The following is a 9,495-nucleotide window of genomic DNA, read 5'->3' as shown; positions in this document are numbered from 1 at the left end:
TATCTATCTATCTATCTATGTATCTATGTATCTATCTATGTATCTATGTATCTATGTATCTATGTATCTATCTATCTATCTATCTATCTATCTATGCATACATATATATACATACAATGTTCCTGTCCACAAGAAATTATTCAACACACACACACACACACACACACACACACACACACACACACACATTTCTTTTTTTGAGACAGGGTCTTACTATTTAATCTAGGCTGATCTGGAACTGACTATAGCCCAAGTTGGCCTTGAATTCATGGGGACTTTTTCTGATCCATTCTCCCAAATGCTAAGATTACAGTTATAAGACACCATACTTGGCTGAGTTATATTAGATGGTTAAGTTTGGTTATAATAGGTGTATCATTTAAATTGTAAAAATAAAAACAATTAAGAAAATATCCATAGACTAGATTTCAATTATTGACATTTTACCCTTATTCTCATTTCATGGAAAACTGAAATAACATGTTGCACTGGTAAAGGGCAAGAGTCAGATTTGAGGGTGGAGCATGTCCAAAACCCTGGTTCTAGGAAGATAATATTCCCTGTCACTGGAGTGAGAAGATAGGCCTTTTCCATTTGGCTAAGTTGACTCTTAATGACTTGACTTACAAGGAAGCAAACACTGCTCCAACTCTTGCATTGCATAATTCCATCTCTGCTTTCATGCACGTTAAATTGGTTAGAAGAAAATTTGCTAAATTAAATTTGCTTTGATTAGGAAATTTGCATCATGAGCATTCAAAGTACGGCATGTGTGGGTTAAAAACATGTTTTACAGATGATTCAGTTTTACCATAGCTTCATTAGTGAACTAAATCTGTGTTCCTGTGGATGCATTTGGAGAACTCATTGCCTTGGCCTTTGTTGGGAAATCTCCCAAGTCCCAGAAAGTCTGTTCTAGTCAAGGAAAAGTAGGATGGCCTCAAAGGCTGGGTGGGATGCATCTCCCTGAGAGACCCTCTCATGGGTCCCTTTTCTTTCTTTTCAAAAAAAAAAAAACCATTTGCTACTTCCAATCAGTCCTCTGAGGCAGGCCTGGAGGCCTCTTTCTTGGTCTAAGTCCTTATTTACATTTCAATGTCACCTTCTGCTCAACTTCTAAATAAAGACATGGAGAGATTTAAAGAGAACTGTCTGAAATGTTTCAGGCTGAAAAAGAGGCTTGAGAGAAGGTGAAATGTCATAGGAGGATGTAGAGTGAGACAGCAGTTGAGAGCAAGCAGTGGAATCCACGAGCTGCTCTTTTAGAGATAACAGAGGCCTACTTTTTGGTCCCAGTGCCTGCTGTGATGAATGCAATCTTGCATTTTATAGTCACTGAAAAGCATCCAAAGGAGTAGGTGAAGATTTTAAAAAACAGAACTGTTCCTATTCTTTCAGGTGGGTAACTATTGGGCCAGGAAGACACTGCGTGGACAACAGGTGTCCCCAAACCTCAGGAACTGTGTTGAGGACCAGGGCTACAATGTAGCCCATGAAGCTTTAAGAAGTTGTTCAGGTACAAATATCTGGACCTTATGTTTTCACTGGATGTTCTTCTCCTCTTTATCTTTCTAGTTCATTGAATGACACTTCCTAGTGTTGAATGCACAGGTGATTTTTGACACTGGCCGTGTGGAGCACACTCTAGAAAGGTATACAGCACCTCATCATTTCAGACAACTTCCTTATGCTTCTGGCCCCTTATCAATGCCCCCTTCTCCCTGAGGTAATGGTGACTATACTAATTCCTGTTACTATGGATTAACCAAGCCTTTTCTAGAACTATATAAAAATGGATTCATAGATTGCTCCTTTGGGTTTAATGCTTTAGGGTTTGAGCATGTAGATAAACCCCTATGGCTTCTGTGTCTGAAATTGAAGGGCCATCATGCAGGGACTTGTGGTTTTCTGAGGTCTCATGGGGTTTTCTTTGCGGTAGAGGACAGTTGTATTGGGGGAGAGATGAGGAAGAGGCAGAGGTAGGGGTTCATAGCTACCCTTCTCATCCTTAAACAGCACAGCTGTCCCTTTCCATGTTGTGGCAATTGGGGTTCACTGAAAAGCTGCATTTGGGAAAGGGGAAATGATTAATGTAAATGTTAGCGGCATGGAAAATAGTCATCATTGCATTTTTTCATTAAAGAGCCACAAATCTCAAGGTTCTAAAGTGATCCCACTTTCATGACAGTCCATAAATTAGCAGTAGAGAGAGTAGTGTCGGACCTGGAGGAGGACTAGGAGCAAGGCAGCCCGACTGGGGGCTCCCAAGGGAGAGCTTGGGCACAGAGGACTGTAATGTTAGTACTGGTTACCATCAGACAACACCAGCACCAAGAAGCCTAGACAATAGGCTGGAGGCCACAGGCAAAGGAAGGCACAAAGACTTCATTCAAAGGCCTCTGCTGTGATGCCAGCCAACACTTCCATAGGCTCCAGGCCTGGGCCAGGCCTGCACGCTACCACAGCCGGCTTTCTATGGTGAGCTTTTAAACTGCTAAAAATAATAAACACAGGGAAAAAGTGCTTAGATGCAGACACAAACGGAAACGTTGTTCTAACCATGAAAACAAGCCAGCTTCAAAACAGCCCAGCATTCCACGGAGGCTGAGTGACATCACCACACTTCTCAAGGTGAAGGGGAACCCAGACAGTAAGCAGCAAGCCAAGGAACCTCCCTCCACGCACTCACACCCCCTTCCTTGATCTAGCCAGGACTTATCTAACTCCTGGGTTTTTGTTTTTTGAGGGATTTATTTCGATTTTTTCTTCACTGAAGGAAAAGTTACTTGAGACAAGTTGGATTCTTCAAGCACAGTTTTCTTGTAAACAGGGAAAATGGCTCTTTCCACCCAGCAATCTGGGATTGCCCTTCTTCCCCTGAGTAAACTAACCTCATCTCTTCTTGATATGGTTTTTGCCACATAATAGCTTGCATTTCTCGGAATATCAACATCAGTTATGCTAAATAAAATTTTTTAAAAGTGATGGTGCCACAAGTTTGAAGATATGAGAGCAATAAGAGGAAAAATAACCACAGTGCAAATAGCAAGTCAAGGCTGACCTCTGACCTTCTTATTCATTAAGTCATGTGTAGAACTTAGTACCATGCAGGTCCTCTGATGAACGAGAGGGAAACCACGGATCTGGAAAAAAGGAAACAAAAGAAGATAAATATAATTTAAAAAAAAAAAAAAGTTCCCCAACATTTGATTAGTTGATACCTGCTCTTATTTCTGTCTTTAAATGAGGTCTGGTTTCAGGATTGTCTCCAATTTTGAATAAATGTAAATTGACTTAGATGAAATCTCATTCTGAACTGCACATAGTTTTGTGGGAACAGAGGCTAACACCAGGCTGTAGCTGCAGAGCTTAGATAGGGGACAACTTTTGAGCCTCCCAAAGGCCTCCTTTTCTGTGGGACTTCAAGAACAACACCCAAGAGTTTTACGTACTGGGATTGCCACAGTGAGCCATTTCTTAATATGGGCATGGGTGGTTTTTGTTTTTGTTGGTGTGTGTCATAAATACTATATTACTAAATTGTCATTCTCTCTTTAAGCTCACTGAGAAGCTGACCCAGAGATAACATTACTCCCTCTTTCCACCTGCTGTCGACCCGAGAGCATATTGGTGGTCTTAAAGCCACTTCCAAGAGTCCTTGACCAGGGATGGGCTGCTCCCCAGGGATGGGCTGCTCCCCAGGGGCGGGCTGCTCCCTGACTTTATGGGAAGAGTAATGAAAAAGGGCAAAGCAGCTGCAGAGTAAACCCCATTATGCCCCTCGGAACAGATAGAAAGACAAGTCTCCTCTGCACAGGCTCAGCGTCTGTCCATCTTGTGATATAGAAACACCTACAGTGCTGGGGTAAGCAGCATGCCCACCTTTTTGTGAGAATAGCATGAACTGGAGGGGCTCAACTCCTCATTCTTTTAGAGCAAAGGGTCTACCTACTGAGCCATCGCCACAACCCAGGCTTTGCAAATATACCATAGGACATGACTTTGTATCTCTATATGTCTACATTTTAAAAACCTCATATACTAATTGTACAAAGTTCTGGATTTTGCTATACTTGTCTATATGCATGAATGTACTTTAAGCACATCTGTTCTCTCTACAAACCTCATACCCTCACCCTCTTTTCCTGCAGCTCCACAGTATGTGTAAGAGCTCTCCCCACCACACTGTGTAAACACCAGGTTTCTGCCCCTTCACCCTCAGTTCACAACACCAGAAAATCCCTAATTATCACGTTAAAGGAACTCCGGACCACCTGAATATTTGTGACACATGCTGGGCATGTGCAGGTTTACTCTGCTGCCCTTCTTGGATCTGACCTTGTATTTAAGAAGGCTCATCCACACCATGTCTCCATGCAGGACAAGCATACCATACAAGCAACACATACTTATTAAAATTTATTATTGTTAACATCATCCATGTGAAAACCACATTAAAGATGACTCTGGAGACGTATTTACTTATTTTCTTCAAAAATCCTTCTCCATTGCTCTCATCATAATCTTCTTGTCATAAATCTCATCTGCAACCTCCAATGAGAGAAGAAATGCTGATAGTACAGGTTAGAGACCAAGACATGGAGGAGCACGATGCAGTGTAAAAGCATTTTCAAAGAGGAAGTCAATAGAGCAAAGAGGTTTGTGCCAAGGGCAGATTTGGTTTTATTGTAGTTTTGAGTACAAGCACACCCTGAACTCTGCCATGAATATCTAAAAATGAACAGTGCTTTCTGTAGAAATGATATCAAACTTCTCTCTTTATATATATGAATATACTTTAATAATTTAATTCTGATTTAGATAGACTATAAGGAATAGATTTGAATGTGGTTACATGAAAACAATCTAAAGTCCCCCACCTGATTCACATTAAATACTTATTTAAATTTTATTGTACTTTGTTCTTTTTAAGATAGGTCCCTTTCTGTTTCCAAGACTGTAGCCCAGGCTGGCTTAGAACTTTTGATCTTCTGCCCCAGCCTCCAGAGTTCTTAGGCCATAGGCATTGACCTTACTAATAAATTTTTATAAAGTGTACCTTATGGTTTGTAAAGCAATAATTTCTCATGCTGTGGTCCTCATAGTGACCATATGAGATAGACAGTATGAACGGGCTTGTTTTCCAGACTAGGAAAGGGCAGGCAGAGAAAGAGGAAGTATCAAGCCCAACACTCGGGGAAACCCTGGAGAGGGGCTATACTCCCGAAGTCTGATGTCACGGGCTTGCTCTGAAGGCCTGAGAAAGTCAGGGAGACCCTGGAGAGGGGCTACACTCCCAAAGTCTGATGTCATGGGCTTGCTTTGAAGGCCTGAGAATGATGCTGGTTTCATAGTGAAAGCTGTTAGGAACTGGAGATGTTGGTGCTGGGGAGGTGGCCCCAGAATCCATGTAACACAAACAGCATGTCCTTCACTGCGTTTCTGCAAACCTAATTCACGTCTGTCCAGTAGACAAGCTCATAATAGTGTTGACCTGGCTGTGCCGAAGGCCATTTAAAGAGAGTAACTGATGCCTAAACCCAGTTTTAACTCTTCTCTTTAGAAAACAGGGAACTGGAAACTTGCTCAGAACTCAAAGGAGACTGTCCGAAGTGGAGATGAGAATCCTTTCCTGGAGCCACTGTAGTTTAGAAATGTGTGTTTTTTTATACCTTTCTAAATTGGAGCAAAAATATGCCACTAGTGTGGTTATTTTGTAGTTTCAAAAGAATCCTGTTTTGTAACTGATTCCTTTTCCAACTTGGGATATATTTATTTGTGGGCTCCTTTTGCTTAGTCATCTGCACTGAGGTGAGGTTGGCCCTGTTTCTCTCTGCTGCTCCCAATTAATGCAAATTGAAGGGTAAAGGACAAATAAAGTTTCTTTAACTTCGTCCACTCATATATTATTTATACATGGCTCCTCCCTTGATCTATTTTAGGGGCAGGCTGTAACCGTGAACAAGCAAAACAACACAGAAGAAACTAGCAATTACATAATGTATAATTTTACTGCAAAGCTCTGAAAGGGTTAAATTTATATGTCATTTATTTGTTTATTTATTTTGCAACAGGGCTATTATGTACCTATTATGTAGCTCTGAAAACTAGGCTGGCCTCAAACTCACAGAGAGTGACTTGTTTCTGCCTCCTGAGTTCTAGGATTAAAATTGTGGGTCAGCACATCTGGCTAATCAAAAACCAATTCTCTCTGTCTGTCTGTCTGTCTGTCTGTCTGTCTGTCTATTCAGCCATCTCTAGAGTCTCAGCTCTTACCTGAAGTAGACCAAATTATGTGAGCAGCCTATGTTCCTTTTGGGTCTGTTTTTAAAGGATTTGCTAATTTTTTTTCAAATTTATCTTGACAGGCACGTTGTATTCCCTTGCACCCACACAGGGTCATAGCTGTTGAAGTGTCTGAGGTTATTTTTTTCTTCATATACATTGCAGGGGTTCTAGGTCTTGTGTTGGGCCCTACTTGGCCTTGGTTGGGGTCTTGAAGACAAACCAGAGCCTGGCTCGATTTTCAAGAACAGTCATTCACCTCTGCTTGAGACCACGGCCGAGGTGCAATTGCCTCTGCCTAGCTACCGCTGACGTCTAAAATTTTCATAGGCCCGGTGAAGTCACCCCATCTCCCTCATCATCTCACACCACCCCATACATCATCTCACCTCCTTGCCCTCTCTATATAAGCAAATTGCTACCATAGTAAAGTGAGTTCCTGCTTTGACAAGACTCCTGGCCCAGTGTGGTTCTTCTTGGGTCACCGACACTCAGCACCCCGCTCAGCCTTAGAGAGACCCGGTAGGGTCCAAGCTTCTCTCTCTTACAGCTCTTCACAGTCTCTTGTGAAGCTATGCCAGTGCCTGACAAACACAGAAATGGATGTTCACAGTCAGCTATTGGATGGAACACAGGGCTCCCAATGGATTGGCCATCACTGGGAAGAGAGGCCCCTTGGTCTTGCAAACTTTATATGCCCCAGTACAGGGGAACACCAGGGCCAAGAAGTGGGAGTGGGTGGGTAGGGGAGCAGGGGTGGGGGGAAGGTATAGGGAACTTTCGGGATAGCATTTGAAATGTAAATAAAGAAAATATCTAATTAAAAAAATACAAAAAAAAAAAAAAAAAAGAAAGAAAGAAAGAAAAAGAAATGGGCTGTTAGAAAGATTTTGCTGACAGTACCCTTATATAGTTCTCTCTTGTGAGGCGATGCCAGTGCCTGGCAAATACAGAAGTGGATGCTCACAGTCATCTATTGGATGGAACACAGGGTCCCCAATGGAGGAGCTAGAGAAAGTACCCAAGGAGCTGAAGGGGTCTGCAACCCTATAGGAGGAACAACAATATGAACTAACCAGCACCCCCAGAGCTGTGTCTCTAGTTGCATATGTAGAAGAGGATGGCCTAGTTGGCCATCAATGGGAGGAGAGCCCCTTGGTCTTGTGAAGATCATATGCCCCAGTACAGGGGAATGCCAGGGCCAGGAAGCAGGAGTGGGTGGGTTGGGGAGCAGGGCAGGGGAAGGGTATAGCGGGCTTTGGGGATAGCATTTGAAGTGTAAATGAAGAAAATATCTAATAAAAAAGAAATGGGGCTGTTTAATGGTAGTAGCCATTTTACACTAAGATCAGCATTTCTGAATAGATGACAGAGGTTGTTCCAGTCATATTTGGAGACTGAGGGATCTGTTTTCCCCTGGGGAGCAGAGGAGGGTGTCAGGTCCCCTGGGACTGGAGCTTCAGGTGGTTGTGAGGTTCCTGATACAGGTGGTGGGAGCCACACTCTGGTCCTCTGCAGAGCAGTGAGCAGTGGGGTTTTTTGTTTGTTTTTTGATATACACATTTTTAATTTCTTATTGATTTTAAAAGTGATTTCTTATTGTGTGATATCTCCTCCCTTTGCTTTCTGTTTCCTTTCCTTCTTCTTGCCTCTCTCTCCCCAGTGGTTTACTCTTTTTTGCTCTCTGCTGGGCTAATGGATCCTTTTGTATAGCAATGTCAAAATGCCTTATAGTTTTTAGAGAAATTCTTACACTTTGGCATTCCTTTGTACTTTGTACTTTAACTCATGTTCACTAACAAGAGACTTACTTTTGAAATGTTTTAAATACTTAACACTGTAATAACGAATGCCACCCTTGCTCACCCCTTCACTTACCTCCCACCACCCCCACCCCTGCACTAACCTCCTACCAACCCTCACCCCTGCACTAACCTTCCATCCACTCCTCACCGCTTCTCTAACCTTCCACCGCCTCTCACTCACCCCTACACTAACCTTCTACCCTCCCTCACTCCTGCACTAACCTTCCATCCATTCCTCACCCCTGCACTAACCTTCTACCCTCCCTCACCCCTGCACTAACCTTCCATCCACTCCTCACCCCTGCACTAACCTTCCATCCACTCCTCANCCCTCACCCCTGCACTAACCTTCCATCCACTCCTCACCCCTGCACTAACCTTCCATCCACTCCTCACCCCTGCACTAACCTTCCACCTTCCCTCACCCCTGCACTAACCTTCCACCACCTCTCACTCACCCCTACACTAACCTTCTACCCTCCCTCACCCCTACACTAACCTTCCATCCACTCCTCACCCCTGCACTAACCTTCCACCATCTCTCACTCACCCCTACACTAACCTTCCACCATCCTTCACCCCTACACTAACCTTCCACCTTCCCTCACCCCTGTACTAACCTTCCATCCACCCCTCAATCTACACTAACCTTCCACCACCACCCCTGTTCATTGAAGAAGTTGATTCCTTTCTCCCTGCACCCCTCAATCCTATTTTCATATCAGACATGATCATGCAGAAGTTTGAGAAAGTTCTTGCTCTATTTAAGTGTCTCTCTGCTGTCCTATGATTATGTTGGGGGCATATTTGATTTGGCCTCTTCAAGAATAGCACAGTGAGAATGGTTCCATCAACTGTCTCCATAAAGCCACAATGGCAGAGTCACCCAGCTGCTGTTGTCCACAGCACCTCAAGAGCCCTGGCTGGACTAAAAGACCTAGCCTGCTAATCTTTGAACCCAGGCACTCATAAATGCTAATTGCTTCAAGCTTCTGGGTTTGGGGATAATTTGTTACTGACCAAGGAAGCCCATACGATATCACTGAGCACTGTTAACTTAACAGACTGATCTGCTGTACTAAGGAATGACCACCCAGAAGACAGTTTAAAACCGGGTAATTAATTCAACAAATATTTGCCAAATGTCAGCTGAACCAGGAAAGATTTATCTAGGATATAGAGATCAGTCAAGTTAAATAGAAATATCATGCAGACACATGAAAATACAGGTGAAGGAAAATTCTTAAATGAAAAGATGAGAAATGCAGTATCTAGGTGTGGGGAGCCGCCCTCACATTCGCCATTACAAGATAGCGCTGATGTCCTGTGCTCTAACAAACAAACAAGGCAGCTGCGCATGTGCTGGGTAGATTTCCACTCCCTTGTGCCCTGCCTTTCCCGTGGC

At 43.2% G+C, this 9,495-nt stretch overlaps 1 protein-coding gene across 7 annotated transcripts in view; it reads right to left on the bottom strand.

Moving 5' to 3' along the window:
• Positions 1-9,495, bottom strand: part of Thrb (thyroid hormone receptor beta) — a 356,182-nt gene that overhangs the window by 190,318 nt on the left and 156,369 nt on the right. For 5 of the 7 annotated variants that reach the window (XM_021203598.2, XM_029541433.1, XM_029541435.1 and 2 more), the window contains one exon: positions 3,069-3,143. The gene's annotated coding sequence lies outside the window, so the exon portion shown is untranslated. Of the gene's footprint in view, positions 1-3,061; positions 3,144-6,674; positions 6,694-9,495 lie in introns of those variants that run through there. The other 2 variants (XM_029541436.1, XM_029541431.1) reach the window with 2 other exon arrangements.

This window comes from Mus pahari, chromosome 8 (assembly GCF_900095145.1).
Source record: "Mus pahari chromosome 8, PAHARI_EIJ_v1.1, whole genome shotgun sequence".
NCBI classification, from domain to species: domain Eukaryota; kingdom Metazoa; phylum Chordata; class Mammalia; order Rodentia; family Muridae; genus Mus; species Mus pahari.
This window is presented reverse-complemented; position numbering and strand designations above follow the sequence as displayed.